At 39.2% G+C, this 17,197-nt stretch overlaps 1 protein-coding gene and 1 long non-coding RNA gene across 6 annotated transcripts in view; one reads left to right on the forward strand and one right to left on the reverse strand.

Annotated features, from left to right (window-relative positions):
• Nucleotides 1-574: 574 nt before the first annotated feature.
• LOC121580883 lies at nucleotides 575-16,008 on the reverse strand. The gene is made up of 3 exons (XR_006003143.1): nucleotides 15,945-16,008; nucleotides 3,590-3,654; nucleotides 575-738 (listed from the first exon to the last, which is right to left on the reverse strand). It is a non-coding gene; the product is annotated as an uncharacterized LOC121580883 (long non-coding RNA).
• LOC121580882 (zinc finger MYND domain-containing protein 11) overlaps nucleotides 14,652-17,197 on the forward strand; it is a 35,287-nt gene continuing 32,741 nt past the window's right edge. For all 5 annotated transcript variants that reach the window (XM_041896008.2, XM_041896009.2, XM_041896010.2 and 2 more), the window contains exon 1: nucleotides 14,652-14,806. The gene's annotated coding sequence lies outside the window, so the exon portion shown is untranslated. The remainder of the gene's footprint in view (nucleotides 14,807-17,197) is intronic.

Below are 17,197 nucleotides of genomic sequence, written 5' to 3' on the forward strand. Positions count from 1 at the left end.
GTACAAATAAAGGTTATTTCATTTGAAGGCCTGTCAGCAATCAACACAACTAGACAATAGGGGGACATTTCAGTCATTTCACATGTTTGTTTCTTTGAAGTGGAGCGCTGGGGTTACATTTGCTATTTTTCATTGAAAAACTTCAGAAGAGCTGAACAGGTAGACGAGATACTAACCTCAGATCAGTCAGCCTAAAGAAAAATGCCTAAATGCCTGACCAACCACCTTGCATTGGTTGAATTTGAACTTTTGAAGACTTTGTTGGCATTCGATTCAATGCTCTAATTTAAACACCTGTCTGTCAATTGCATGGGGACTCTGGACTGTCTCCATTAATCATGCTGTATTTGTAACGCCCCAAATAGTTTCACCAACAACAACAAAAAAGACAAGATGTGAGCATCAAAGAGAACATTCAATCAATTAAAGGTTAGCCAGTCTGTGAAAAAAAGTTAACCCACTGAAGGCTCAAACATAGAACTACACAAATTCCCCAAACTTTGTGTGTTATCTAATGTTTATTTTATGCACATAATTAAGCACTTATAAGTTATAATCATAGGAGGCCCAAAAAGTAAGATACAGTCAGTTCAGTGAGTGGAGTGAAATAAATTAGTTCAAAAAGTTGGGTTTAGCATTGCACAATTTACAAAGGATGATGTGTTGTTTCGACTCAACTCCTCATCACTGGCCCATTCAGAGAACTCTGCTGTTATTCTGTTGGATGGCATTTCACCACTGAGAAACAAGAAAGAAACAAAACACAAAACCATAAGAAGGAGCTCAATACCATAATGAGACAATAAATGTTAGTTTTTTTCTAAAAAAAAGGTAGTCAAAAGTTTAGTATTTGGTCCCATATTCCTAGAACGCAATGACTACATCAAGCTTGTGACTACAAACTTGTTGGATGCATTTGCTGTTAGTTTTGGTTGTGTTTCAGATACTTTTGTGCCTAATAGTAATGAATGGTTAAAAATGTATTGTGTCATTTTGGAGTCACTTTTATTGTAAATAAGAGTACAATATGTTTCTAAACACTTCTACATTTTTGTGGATGCTACCATGATTATGGATAATCCTGAATGTATTGTCAATAATGATGAGTGATAAAATTACAGAGTGTCAACGATCATACCCCCAAGACATACTAACCTCCCCTGTTATTGGTAATGGTGATTGTCTTCGGGGTATGATCTTTGAAAAAATATTGCTTGTTAAACAAAATCTCTTTCTCTGAGCAATTGTATTAGTATAAACTCATATAATTTCACCATTATTATTTTTGCATACAATATAGCTCAGTATTTGAATTATTTATTTATAGTCATTATTGCTAATCTTTATCAAGGGTGTCAATCATTTCAGACCCCACTGTATTAACTACTTTTTCCTCAAATAACCCTTCCTTAAAGGAGGAAAAGTTGACCCATTTATCAAAGTACTTGCTTCCCCTGGGAAGAGAGGCAGCTCAGGGAACATGCATCCTTTCTTCTCTGCACCATCTGGTGTCATGGCTGGAAGGTGTTCCCTGTCTCACTGTCTTCCCTTGTTCCTAAAGTTGAACACTTTCCCCAAATCTAAGGAATTTTCCCCAAATCTGTGTTGTTTTAGTGGTCCTGAGACAAAAATACTATGGCTTTAGACTAAACATTTTGTAGACTTGTCATTGTCGTTTAATTTGTATTACGTTACTATAATGTATTTTGTTGCTTTGCATTATTCACTGTCTTGAAATGCTTTGTCAGTTAGTTCAACAATATCTTCCGATGATGAGGTATAGTGTATGAACATATTCACCGCTCCAAAATGTACTTAAAATAACTTTTCAAATTGCTAGACTAAACATTTGAATTAACCTTCCTCCAAGTCAGGCAAACTTCCAATTCAGACTCCTCACTCCTCTCATTTTAGAAGGTATCCATTTTATATCAAGCTACCATTTACATAGAAGCTGTATACCATTCTCGTCAATTGAGTCTTGGTACCTCGGAAGCAGATTCACAAAATGAGCTAGCACAAAATGTAATAATAAATGGCTAAATATGTAGCTATCTATCAGAGCTAACATTCCAAGCAGGTTAAATGTTTATTTCAGCAAAGTACTAAACCATAACACCCTTTTATCGTGTATTTAGACAGTAGTCTTGTATGCTATTGAGTAAGTATACCAGAAGTCTGGGAGAACACTATAGTATCTACTGAGTGAGGTCCACTCAGGCAATGACCAGTCCCCCTGTTAATGTAGGAAGGTTGATGATTCCCGGCCATGATAAACATAGTACCATGTCTAACTGTATAACATGTTTCACCTTGACTAAATGTGTTTTGATGTAAAGATAGTAACTTAATATTATTATACAGTCAGCTATTTTAATTTACTTGACTAGCGACTGCATATAACACACCTGGGTGGTGACCAAAAATGTCTGAGAAGGTCCAGCGTCCAGACAATAGTTTGAAATAGAGCACTGATAAAGAGTTGAAAGAATACTTTAAATTATGCAGCGGGGCTATATCCCAAAGCATTACACTTTGGAATGAGGAGGTTTCACTCATGATATGTGTTTTGTTTAACTGTTAGTAATTCATTGCAAACCTCACAGAGTGAATGCTGGATTGTGTGTGAATACTCCACCTGGGCAATAAATATGTGGAGGCATACCTTCATTAAACTATAGCTTATTTAACTAGTGTATTTAGCTTACTGTAAAGGGGAATGAAATACTTTTGTGTACCAGGGAAATAAAAAATAGATATTCTGAGTATATCACATTGTGAAAGGTCCTTGCAAGGCTCAAGAAATGTAAAAAGTTTTAAAGTCACATGAAGTCTAAATATGATGTAAAATAATGAGCTGTACTACAGGGATTCAACCATCCCAAATAAAACAATGCTGAGTGATTTTCATATTATCATGATAAAATTAATTTCCATTGCGGCCCTCGTACTTAGGCTTATCGTTAGGAGAGCAAGCAATGAAGGCCTGCTATTCATGTTGGGAAATATCATGAATGTGCTTTTCCTCTACGAAAAAAGTAAACAAAGAACATTTCCTTTCTCTATTTCAAAGCGGTGCAGACATAGCTACAGTATCAGAGGCCATGGAAATAAAATACATCTGAAGAAACCTTGAGAAAGGAGGAGGTACATAGCTGCCCTTCAACATAGGAGGTAATCTTCTGAAATGGTCAGACACAAACATTGTGACCATCATGCACAGACATGTGGGCTATGTACAGCACTGACTATACAAATGCATACATCATTTACGTAATGGATTAAAAAACACTGGGCGAAATCCTAAATTCCTTTCATTTTCACTTAGTCATGCATTGATGTCAATGGGAGACATCTATGGTAGTGAAAATAAGATTCGTCACTGAATAGCTCAAATGCCCCCAAAGTCTGAATATTGTTTTTTTGGCTTGAAAAAACTAGACTATCGCCTGTCGAAGAACTGATCGATCTAGCTTGTAGTGGTGCAAAATTAATTTCCAAATACCACTGCAACTTCACAAATGATCAGACTTTCTCTACAATGCAATAGATTTTGGAACATAGAGGTTGTGGAAGGAACAATACAGACCTCTACTGTCTTTGTCTGGTGACGTGCAGAGGATGTCATGTCAGTCCACAGGAGGTTGGTGGCACCTTAATTGGGGAGAACAGGCTTGTGGTAAAGGCTGGAGCAGAATAGGTAGAACGGTATCAAATACAGTGGGGAAAAAAAGTATTTAGTCAGCCACCAATTGTGCAAGTTCTCCCACTTAAAAAGATGAGAGAGGCCTGTAATTTTCATCATAGGTACACGTCAACTATGACAGACAAAATGAGAAAAAAAATCCAGAAAATCACATTGTAGGATTTTTAATGAATTTATTTGCAAATTATGGTGGAAAATAAGTATTTGGTCAATAACAAACGTTTCTCAATACTTTGTTATATACCCTTTGTTGGCAATGACACAGGTCAAACATTTTCTGTAAGTCTTCACAAGGTTTTCACACACTGTTGCTGGTATTTTGGCCCATTCCTCCATGCAGATCTCCTCTAGAGCAGTGATGTTTTGGGGCTGTCGCTGGGCAACACAGACTTTCAACTCCCTCCAAAGATTTTCTATGGGGTTGAGATCTGGAGACTGGCTAGGCCAGTCTAGGACCTTAAAATGCTTCTTACGAAGCCACTCCTTCGTTGCCCGGGCAGTGTGTTTGGGATCATTGTCATGCTGAAAGACCCAGCCACGTTTCATCTTCAGAGGTTTTCACTCAAAATCTCACGATACATGGCCCCATTCATTCTTTCCTTTACACGGATCAGTCGTCCTGGTCCCTTTGCAGAAAAATAACCCCAAAGCATGATGTTTCCACCCCCATGCTTCACAGTAGGTATGGTGTTCTTTGGATGCAACTCAGCATTCTTTGTCCTCCAAACACGACGAGTTGAGTTTTTACCAAAAAGTTCTATTTTGGTTTCATCTGACCATATGACATTCTCCCAATCCTCTTCTGGATCATCCAAATGCACTCTAGCAAACTTCAGACGGGCCTGGACATGTACTGGCTTAAGCAGGGGGACACGTCTGGCACTGCAGGATTTGAGTCCCTGGCGGCGTAGTGTGTTACTGATGGTAGGCTTTGTTACTTTGGTCCCAGCTCTCTGCAGGTCATTCACTAGGTCCCCCCGTGTGGTTCTGGGATTTTTGCTCACCGTTCTTGTGATCATTTTGACCCCACGGGGTGAGATCTTGCGTGGAGCCCCAGATCGAGGGAGATTATCAGTGGAGATTATCAGGGGTCTTGTATACATTTACATTTACATTGTCTTCCATGTCTTCCATTTCCTAATAATTGCTCCCACAGTTGATTTCTTCAAACCAAGCTGCTTACCTATTGCAGATTCAGTCTTCCCAGCCTGGTGCAGGTCTACAATTTTGTTTCTGGTGTCCTTTGACAGCTCTTTGGTCTTGGCCATAGTGAAGTTTGGAGTGTGACTGTTTGAGGTTGTGGACAGGTGTCTTTTATACTGATAACAAGTTCAAACAGGTGCCATTAATACAGGTAACGAGTGGAGGACAGAGGAGCCTCTTAAAGAAGAAGTTACAGGTCTGTGAGAGCCAGAAATCTTGCTTGTTTGTAGGTGACCAAATACTTATTTTCCACCATAATTTGCAAATAAATTCCTAAAAAATCCTACAATGTGATTTTCTGGAGAAAAAAATTCTCAATTTGTCTGTCATAGTTGACGTGTACCTATGATGAAAATTACAGGCCTCTCTCATCTTTTTAAGTGGGAGAACATGCACAATTGGTGGCTGACTAAATACTTTTTTTCCCCACTGTACATCTAACACATGGTTTCCAGGTGTTTGATGCCATTCCATTTGCTCCGTTCTGGACATTATTATGAGCTGTGTGTCAGTCTGACTTTTGAATGAAGTCAAATTCTTCAACAGAGAGATACTGTGTCACCTGCTTAGTACTTTGCTTATACCTCTAACATCAATGTTAAAAATGATTTGCACGTTTCCTAAGTGCTATACACCTTGTTTGGAGAGCGAGGTAGCGGCAGTGTTCCGACCCTAAGTGCTATAATAGAGTATGACCCTAACTAGGGGTGCAAAATTCCGGGAACTTTCAATAAACTCCCTGGTTTTCCCGAAATCCCGGTTGGAGAATTCCTGGAATCAGGAGGGAATAAGCAGGAAATCCGGAATCCTCCGACCAGGATTTCTGGAAAATTTTGCAACCCTAACCCTGATACTTCAGCTACACTACACCCATCGCATTGCATTTCCATCAACATCATGTCATTGGGACGTTCCACCTGCTACACCAGAAACCAACCAAAACCAACCTCATTATTTCAATTCACAAGATAGAATGAAGTTGAGTATCAGCCATCAAGAATTGAACCTTGGCGATTCTTGAGCTTGGATGCTGACATTGGACGCGACGTAACGTGAGCAGTATAGATAGCAGCTTTCATTGATTTCAAAGGAAGCATTCCCTCAATGGCTGATGACTGTAGTGTAGCAGGGCCGTTACACTGTCCCTCCAAATGGAGTGCCATGACAGTCTGAATAGTATTACCCTATTCCGTAAAACTATGATAACGTCTCATTGTGAACTGACCAAATGGCTTATATGAAGTTCATTGCTCATTAGCAAATTAGAAACTTTGAAACTGCACTGCAGAAAACAAATGACTTGACTTATCAACCAAGATAATAATTTAACACTCCAGTATGACTTACTACAGGGTTCGGTGTTTACTGTAACACAGAACCTTTTTAATTTTCTATTGTCCTGTGAGAAAAGTGTTGTGACAAGTTTCATGTAACATGTCTTTCTCAAAACGAGCTGAGCACAAAATGTGGCACTATGTCAATTAGTACTTGTTTCTTTGCAAGGATAGAGGGCTTCTGAAAGACCCAGAAATACTAAACAGACTGAGTTCCCATTTAAGCTGTGTGTGTGTGTGTGTGTGTGTCTGTGTGTCTGTGTCTGTGTCTGTGTCTGTGCCTGTGCCTGTGCCTGTGCCTGTGTCTGTGTGTGTGTGTGTGTGTGTGTGTGTGTGTGTGTGTGTGTGTGTGTGTGTGTGTGTGTGTGTGTGTGTGTGTGTGTGTGTGTGTGTGTGTGTGTGTGTGTGTGTGTGTGTGTGTGTGTGTGTGTGTGTGTGTGTGTGTGAATAGCATAAGGGAGGGACAGGGGAGACAATGGAAACACAGACACATGAATGTCAAAGAGATTACTTGAACGGAGTGGTAAACCCCCCAAAATTGCTTGTGAATCAAATGTTATTGATGATTATGTCAATATTAATATGAAAACTGCATACTAAAGACGTCTGCATGGGTTTCCTTTCCCAATCTATTTAGTATCTGTTCAAATTGCTTCACTTTCTGCCCTCACTCACCTGCCATTTGTGGCAGTGTGAATTAGCTAATACTGCAGTTCACCACACCTCTATGTATACCGTTTTATGTTGTTTGTTTTCATGTATACAGTATCAAGCTGATGAAAGCATGATTCATGATGAGTTAATGCACGTACTACTGCAACAAAAGACCATCCGTCTTTAGGAAAAGCATGCCCAGAAGTCTTGCCATGGACTAAAGTATTAACATTGCATCTGAATCGTCTTGTAAAGGCTTTAGGATGTCAGTCTGTTTAAAATACTTTCTAGTTTTTTGACAAACTAGTATTTTAAACATTCTGTTCATCCCATCCTTGATGGAAATAAGAAAGACTTCCCATACATGCTTCCCAAACGAGTTAGGAGATTAACAGCAAATGTATTTGCTGGAATATACATAGTACCACTAATACTTATTATTTTCTTGAAAAATAAATTCAAGTTTGTGTTTTTGTATTACAACATTGTAATACAATGATCGCAAGCAAAACACAACAGAAGTAAATAGCCATAGCATTCATAATCAGAGTGATATGGGGGGGAAACTGGGCCTGACCAGGGAGGAGGCAGGACCCTAGAATTAAAATGAGGGAACTCTGTTCTATAAATTCTAATTCTAATTCTATGGGTATGACCAGAAATAATGTCAGGGATGGGGTTGCCATGGGACCAGAGTAAACAAAGACTGAGTGGATAATCTACTCACCACGTCAGCTAGGGCAACGATTCCGCCTGCACTGGTTGGGGTCGTCACTAGTTACCACAGGCACAAAGTCATAAACCCCGCCCATTTCTAGTATTTATCTTCTTAAAATCTGATTTTAAACCTAACGCTAACCTCAACCCTAACCTTAAACACAATTATGCGTAATCAGGCCAGCCCAGTGCAGCTCAGCTTGGCCCTACAGTGTGAGTCAGGCTAAAGACTGGCTGGATAATGTCCTCACCACCTGCAGGGAGAGAGAGAAGATGTTCACCTCACTGCTAGGTTGGCAAGCACCAGGTCAGGCACATGAATCTGACACTGGGCACTTTAATCTGACATACTGTAAGCATTAGAGTGAATAGATATTCACCAGATGAGGTTGGTGGCACCTTAATTGGGGAGGACGGGCTTGTGATAATAGCTGGAGCGGAATAGGTGGAATGGTATCAAATACATCAAACACATGGTTTGCCATTTAATTTGCTCCGTTCCAGTCATTATTATGAGCCGTCCTCCCCTCAGCAGCCTCCACTGATATTCACATAACCCATTTATGATGACTGGGCTTAATCACTCAGTTTCACAATTATGTCAAACTCATTGATGGCTGATTTAAGTATTCAATCTATTACAAGTTGTCTTCACCTAAAAACATTGCCACTGAATAGTGCATATGAGTGATTCCATACGAAACCAGGCCAAAAAAAATACATGATTTGGGGGATTTTCACGAAATGTCATCCATAGAATGGTCCTTTGGACATATATTTGACATTTGTATCTAAAAACATAATTGAGAAATAATTTATCAAAGTTGGCATATTTATTACATTTTGGCCTTACCCAGGCTTCCTTTAAGACTCTATAATGTTTCATCTGTAGGTGCTTAGCTAAGGTAAGTATGAATCATACGGTTGAAAAGTTTGCAATAAGCAGTTGACTGATTTTAGCATAGTGGTTTCAAATACTACAATAAAGAACTCCTATCACCAGGGGTGTATTCACTAGGAACCAAACGAAAGCAAACGGAATGAAACGGGGAGGGAGCTCCCCTAAATTTGTCCAATAGAAACACTTGTTTGTTGCGAAATATTTTCAGCTTGGAGTAAACGGTTCCCGTTGCAAAACGTTTTGGACTAATGATTACACCCCAGGGGTGTATTCAGTCAGATCCCGTTGCAAAATGTTTGGTAACAGACATTTACATTTAAATTTTAGTCATTTAGCAGACGCTCTTATCCAGAACAACTTACAGTTTGTGCATTCATCTTAAGATAGCTAGGTGGGACAACCACATATCACAGGCATAGTAAGTACATTCTTCCTCAATAAAGTAGTTATCAGCAAAGTCAGAGACGAAAATATTTTGCTACAGAATCTGACTGAATACACCCCTGGGGAGTAATCATTAGTCCAAAACATTACTCCAAACTGAAAATGTTTTGCAATGAAAACGAGAGTTGCTAGCTATTGGACAAATTCAGTTAGGTCCCTCCCCGTTTCATTCCGTTTGCTTCCGTTTAGTTTCTAGCTAGAGTAAACAGTCAACGGTTTCTGTTGCAAAACAGAATCCGACTAATGAATACACTCCGGGCCACATTCAGTTGCCAAATGTTGCCTAACGTTGCAGATAGAAATGCCATGAAGAGCCTACACGATTCCTTGTTCTACATGTCAGAGAGGCACGAAGACGTGGATGTCGATTAAGGCAGCCCTCCGCTCCTCTCTGATTCAGAGGGGTTGGGTTAAATGCGGAAGACACATTTCAGTTGAATGCATTCAGTTGTACAACTGACTAGGTATCCTCTTTACCTTTCCCTTTATTTCTATCTGAACATTCCAAAACGTTGTGTCCTGCTGAACGTGCCCCATGTGGAGTGTAACGTGTGTCATTCAGTGTTACTCTATCGCCGCCCAGTGGTGATTGATTCTCTCATGAGAACCCCCGTTAGTTTTGTTTTAAAATAGAAGGGCAATTCCATGATAACAGAGTGATGCAAAGACTCAGATTTTTCACATGTATGTCAAACAAAAACCAAAGATTGCAAAGTTAACCAATCATAACATTCTATGCACAAGGATGACTTTAAACAATTTCCACTCAGTGTTTTACAAAAACACATTTACTCGAAGAACAACTCAGATGCAATATTTGTTAACAGAATGACGGTACCAACAGCACAAACCGTCATTCTGTTGCCAAACTTTGCATCTGCACTCTTCTTCAAGTAAATGTGTTTTGGAGAAAGAGTTTTACACAGACAAAGAGACAACAACTGCAATTGGACAATAGAACTAATAGGGATGACCTTGCTTTATGCAGGGTTGCATTGTGTAGGCCTTTGCATCTGTAATTTAAAACTTACTCACACAATATGTCATCACTATTGTGTTGATCAATTAATTCCAGTCAATCATTTTGGATTGAAAAGGTCTAGGTAGCTTAGCAACCCGAAGTTTGAATATAAACCAAATTTGTGCTGTAGTCCAGTAGATCAGCTCAACAATTGCTTGATTAGGTATAGAAGCGTGAGAATTGGCACACGTATAATTTTTCATGCTGAACAAAACCTGATATAGTGCCATTTCAGCAAAGCATCTGGTCGACCTGTAGCGCCCCGAGTTTGAGATAGTTGGCCTTAAAACAATGCAATATTATTGAACATGTTAGTACATTCAAATTATTATTTTAAAAAGTTTGGTTGTTTTTTATTTAATAAAACAATAAGGTTGCTTCGACACTAAACACAGAGGGTTGCAAATTACTCACAAAATACATCAGTCCTCCTTTCCAAGCAATTACCTAACATCTCACCCACAGTTTGGCACTTTTAGAAGAAATGATCTCCTTTAGGGTCATAAACAAAATATGAGGACATACAGTTCTATTATGTCTCTTCTGGTTTTTAAAAGGACATTGTGGCTGTTGTGACCTTACTCTGTTGGCTCTTATTATTTATCATATCACATCTCAATTAAAATCAGCAGTTGAAACAATAACAAAGTGTTTTCCCCACCACTGTTTCTGTAAAAAGCTGAGGGATGGGGTTGGAGAAATGTAACCACTCTCAAATTGATAGACATAGCTATGGATGCAAGGACTGACCATCCATGATATCAAACGTGTACTTTTAACCATGTTTTGAGGCTATACAGTGTTTGTTAATGTTTACTTTGTTTATAAACATTGGAGTAAAAAAAGCTAATAATTTGGGTTCTGATGAGGTATGAAGTTCAAATAAGCTCATAAGGCATTTATAAGTTATAACCTATTCTTCAAGAATCAACTCTCAATTCTTTGATTTCCAGTGCTGGGGCCCAAAGTGACAGTCTGTTCCAGCCTCATCCACACAGTGACTCAGAAATGTTTGCATCTCTGCAATATGGGTGTTTTCAGTTTCATGATCAAGCCTCAATCTATGAGGGCATTCGTTACTGTCACTCACAGCGTCCATGAAATAACCAGCGAAGATCCTAGAGGTCATTGTTTGTCTTGTAGCCTTCTAGCCATATAATTTTACGTGGAAACCCATCAATGAATGTACTGATACATACACTGAGTATGCTAAACATTAGGAACACCTTCCTAATATTGAGTTGTTTTTCTCTGGATTCACCTACACTACCAGTCAAAAGTTTGGACACACCTACTCATTCAAGGGTTTTTCTTAATTTTTATAATTTTTTACATTGTAGAATAATAGTGAAGACATCAAAACTTTCATAACACATATGGAATCATGTAGTAACCAAACAAGTGTTAAACAAATCTAAATATATTTTATATTTGAGATTCTTCAAATAGCCACCCTTTGCCTTGATGACAGCTTTGCACACTCTTGGCATTCTCTCAACCAGCTTCATGAGGTAGTCACCTGGAATGCATTTCAATTAACAGGTGTGACTTGTTAAAAACACTTTTTTGGCTACTACATGATTCTATATGTGTTATTTCATAGTTTTGATGTCTTCACTATTATTCTACAATGTAGAAAATAGTAAAAATAAAGAAAAACCCTTGAATTAGTAGGTGTGTCCAAACTTTTGACTGGTATTGTATATACAGTGGGGAAAAAAAGTATTTAGTCAGCCACCAATTGTGCAAGTTCTCCCACTTAAAAAGATGAGAGAGGCCTGTAATTTTCATCATAGGTACACGTCAACTATGACAGACAAATTGAGAAAAGAAATTCCAGAAAATCACATTGTAGGATTTTTAATGAATTTATTTGCAAATTATGGTGGAAAATAAGTATTTGGTCACCTACAAACAAGCAAGATTTCTGGCTCTCACAGACCTGTAACTTCTTCTTTAAGAGGCTCCTCTGTCCTCCACTCGTTACCTGTATTAATGGCACCTGTTTGAACTTGTTATCCGTATAAAAGACACCTGTCCACAACCTCAAACAGTCACACTCCAAACTTCACTATGGCCAAGACCAAAGAGCTGTCAAAGGACACCAGAAACAAAATTGTAGACCTGCACCAGGCTGGGAAGACTGAATCTGCAATAGGTAAGCAGCTTGGTTTGAAGAAATCAACTGTGGGAGCAATTATTAGGAAATGGAAGACATACAAGACCACTGATAATCTCCCCTCGATCTGGGGCTCCACGCAAGAGCTCACCCCGTGGGGTCAAAATGATCACAAGAACGGTGAGCAAAAATCCCAGAACCACATGGGGGACCTAGTGAATGACCTGCAGAGAGCTGGGACCAAAGTAACAAAGCCTACCATCAGTAACACACTACGCCGCCAGGGACTCAAATCCTGCAGTCCCCCTGCTTAAGCCAGTACATGTCCAGGCCCGTCTGAAGTTTGCTAGAGTGCCTTTGGATGATCCAGAAGAGGATTGGGAGAATGTCATATGGTCAGATGAAACCAAAATAGAACCTTTTGGTAAAAACTCAACTCGTCGTGTTTGGAGGACAAAGAATGCTGAGTTGCATCCAAAGAACACCATACCTACTGTGAAGCATGGGGGTGGAAACATCATGCTTTGGGGCTGTTTTTCTGCAAAGGGACCAGGACGACTGATCCGTGTAAAGGAAAGAATGAATGGGGCCATGTATCGTGAGATTTTGAGTGAAAACCTCCTTCCATCAGCAAGGGCATTGAAGATGAAACGTGGCTGGGTCTTTCAGCATGACAATGATCCCAAACACACCGCCCGGGCAACGAAGGAGTGGCTTCGTAAGAATCATTTCAAGGTCCTGGAGTGGCCTAGCCAGTCTCCAGATCTCAACCCCATAGAAAATCTTTGGAGGGAGTTGAAAGTCTGTGTTGCCCAGCGACAGCCCCAAAACATCACTGCTCTAGAGGAGATCTGCATGGAGGAATGGGCCAAAACACCAGCAACAGTGTGTGAAAACCTTGTGAAGACTTACAGAAAACGTTTGACCTGTGTCATTGCCAACAAAGGGTATATAACAAAGTATTGAGAAACTTTTGTTATTGACCAAATACTTATTTTCCACCATAATTTGCAAATAAATTCATTAAAAATCCTACAATGTAATTTTCTGGATTTTTTTTCCTCATTTTGTCTGTCATAGTTGACGTGTACCTATGATGAAAATTACAGGCCTCTCTCATCTTTTTAAGTGGGAGAACTTGCACAATTGGTGGCTGACTAAATACTTTTTTTCCCCACTGTATATAATATTTATTGTCCAAAACAGGACATTGACAAACACACATTACATTTACATCATTTAGCAGACGCTCTTATCCAGTTAGTACATACATTTTCATACTTTTTCATACTGGCCCCCCGTGGGAATCGAACCCACAACCCTGGCGTTGCAAACGCCATGCTCTACCAACTGAGCTACACGGGACCACACACACAAATAGCCTAATTGACTATAGGATGCCTTACCTGGAAGGTTATTGCTGTGCTGATCTATGCAACATGAATAGATGGAAATAATTTCCTATATATGATCTACTATCTTGAAATTCTGATATACTATCTCAAAATATCAACTTAGTATCCAAAATGGTTGACTTAAGTATCTCGAAATTTCGACTTACTATCTAAAAATTCTTAGATAGGCTCACAAAATGTTGACATATATATCTCAAAATGTTTAGATAGTACTGTATCATCACAGATAGAACAATGAGCCATACATTTCACCGGATGTATAAATGTGAAGCATCCGCTTGGCGTTTCCACTCACTACCAAATATGGTAGTGAGAGGAAGCCCTCTAGCTGGCATTGGGAGAAGATGGAAAGAGATGTATTTTGGCCGACATTCTGCTAATGTTCTCATCGTTGAAACAGTTGATCCCCATACAGTTTTCTGTTCCCAAAACTAGAATCTGTTATGAACAGAGGGGATTAAGTTTTGTAGACTTTACCCTTTGTAACAACAACAAAAAAGAATCACGTTGTTTAGGAGTGCAAAGGAGAATTGAGTTATTGCACACGCGCAGTTCACAGAGGAGGCGTTCCCTAACGAAAATATGCAGATGTTTGCTAGAACGAGCCAATAGGATCTCACTAGCTCGTGCTTGGCTCTGCCCACCTCCTTGCTTGTTCTGCCCACTATGACTAATTTGTTCGCAACCGAAACGACAGGCTGTGGTCTATCTTGGTTAAGTAAAAAAAAAAAAACGTTGGTATCTCATATTTTGAGATAGTATCGACATTTAAACATGTTTGGGGTGGCGGGAATGAGCTTCCATAGTTTTTGCCTAATATCTTTCATAAAATGAAACAATTATTTCCTGATATGTTGCAATGTATAAAGCACTTGCCATTGCTATGTAATCTATTGAGAAGTATTAATAATGTGACATATAATGTTAATTGATTAAATACCTGTTCAGGTGGATTATTATTTTTTTTTTACAACATTTGGCCAGATGCCCGTTCAAGATACTAAAAATAAATGTACTTTCAAAAGTTGCCTCACAAAAATAACAAAAACACGTCGTCCAAATCGTAATTCCACCACTAGAGTTCTCCTGTGTGAAAATCTGTCCTGCTATTTTAATGTTGGCGCTGTGTTTACCTCTCACCAATCCTGTGCTGTGTGGCCAGGCCAGCTGGACGTAAACCTGACCATAATTCAGACAGTCTAAACTATCCCGGAAATACAAATGTAAAGTATCTTACATTGAATCCTTCGCGGATTTATACAGAGACATATATTGTTAATACTGTAGTGACGGTAAGTTGGACATTTATTTAATAAAAAATGTATTACTTCAACATGAAAATATTACGTTTAGCTAACAGCTAGCTAGCTATCTACTGCAGCTTATGTGGCTGGACCAGTTTTATGAACATGGCGCGTTCTGAAAACAACTATTCTAACTAACATTCATATTTTCTGTGCACGTTTTGGTAGTTGCTTTGCTACTGTCTAACAACTATATTGTATTTGTTTACGTGGCTAGTAAATTCATGTTTGAAAGCTAACGTTAGCTAGCTAGCTCCTACAGAACTGCTTTGCTTTCCAGATCCTGCTAACTAACGTTAGCTAGCTTGCTAAAAAATTAGGTTGTCGAACCATTTTTAGGTTGATAGCTTCAGCAGTTTATAACAAGCCATGATTATTTCGGTATTTTAGCTAACTAACGTTTTGACAAGCTTTCTTTGACACACGCTTTGGAGATTACCCTAACCAAACGTTAACTAACTAGCTAGCTCCGTAGTACTAGCTAACTATCAAGCTGACAACATTAGCCAGCTATCTAGCAAACTGGGAGTGGGAGCTACCAGCTAGCTAGTTTGGTCGTGTGGCCTTGGCTGCCTTTGTTGAAATATCCACGGACTGTATTGAATACTTAATCCGGAAATCAAGCCAGGGATTGGTCTGGGGAAGAGAAGGCACATTTACCCGCTCTCCCCAACTACTACAATTACGGCTAGTTGGCCAGACAAAATTAAAACACAGCCATGACAAAGCTAATTAATGCATCCAATAAACCAATCCTGCTGTTTTTTTTTTTTTTTTAAATATCTTCAAAATAGTATTTATTGACTAAGTTTTAGCTAGCCCATCAGCTTTTTCACAGCCACAGGACCTCTCTTTTAGGATGTCTGTCTCGCATTCTATTATTCATGGTGTGTAACGTTATTAGTGAATGGATTGTTTGGCTTAAGCCTATACTATATACAGTAGATTAATTTCAGATGGTATAATTTATGTCTGCCTCCTCTGTTGAGCACTGATTGTGTTGTAAAAGTGGAAACAGAGGCGCAGCTGGACCTTGAGGAAGACAACATTCATGATGCATAGCTACATTTGATAAACAAAAGCTCTAAATAATAAAGTTGTATCTTATTGCCACTACTAGACCTACCTTGTATGATTATAAACTCGGGCTTTTGATGATGGGAGTGTTGTGCTCCTGGACACCTAGCTGCCTAATTGATTGGGGAGTGTTAGCTGCCTAATTGATTGGGGAGTGTATCAAATCAAATGAAATTTTATTTGCCACATGAGCCGAATACAACAGGTGTAGGTAGACATTACAGTGAAATGCTTACTTACAGCCCTTAACCAACAATGCATTTATTTTTTAATAAAAAAGTAAAATAAAACAACAACAACAACAACAACAACAAAAGTGTTGAGAAAAAAAGAGCAGAAGTAAAATAAAATAACAGTAGGGAGGCTATATACAGGGGGGTACCAGTGCAGAGTCAATGTGCGGGGCACTGGCTAGTTTAGGTAATATGTGGGTAGAGTTAAAGTGACTATGCATAAATAATTAACAGAGTAGCAGCAGCGTCAAAAGATGGGGTGGGGTGGCAGTGCAAATAGTCAGGGTAGCCATGATTAGCTGTTCAGGAGTCTTATGGCTTGGAGGTAGAAGCTGTTGAGAAGCCTTTTGGACCTAGACTTGGCGCTCCGGTACCGCTTGCCGTGAGAGAACAGTCTATGACTAGGGTGTAGAACCTCCACCTCTGTTGTCATGACATTATGTAGTGTCAGTCCCTAGACAGAGGTGTGTGCAGGTAGCTTCTGTGAGCATGGCACCCTATTCCATATTTAGTGCACTACTTTTGACCAGGGCTTTGGTCCAAAGTATTGCACTATATGGGGAATAGGGTGAATTTTGTGCATTTTTATTAGGATCCCCATTAGCTAACGCTGTAACGTTAGCTAATCTTCCTGGGGTCCAACACCAATTAATAAGACATTACAAACAATTACAAATTAAGACTTTACAAACTTTTTAACAAGTAGACAATACAGACAATAAAAATACCTGACAGGTAACACATTTAACATTCAGTTTATGCTATCTATTTCCTGTCCAGTTAAATGGTCTATCACATTAGATGTTCTTTTTGGGACGCAGCCTTTGTAAGGTGCCAGCGGCTGTGGAGTTGGAGCACAAAGTAGTGCCCTGGCACCAAGGCACAGGTGACTCTTATTAACACCTACTCTGGTTTGCATAGCATGGGATATCACATCGCTCACTGTCACCTCTACTCCTCTCAGCTCTTATTCACCTTCTCTCAGCAGGCTGCAAGTCAGACATTGGAAGATACATGATTTTACAGTCTGTCGTCAATCCTCAGGTTTGCAGGGAAATGTGATATTATT

The sequence above is a fragment of the Coregonus clupeaformis genome, chromosome 14 (genome assembly GCF_020615455.1).
Source record: "Coregonus clupeaformis isolate EN_2021a chromosome 14, ASM2061545v1, whole genome shotgun sequence".
In the NCBI taxonomy this organism is placed as follows: domain Eukaryota; kingdom Metazoa; phylum Chordata; class Actinopteri; order Salmoniformes; family Salmonidae; genus Coregonus; species Coregonus clupeaformis.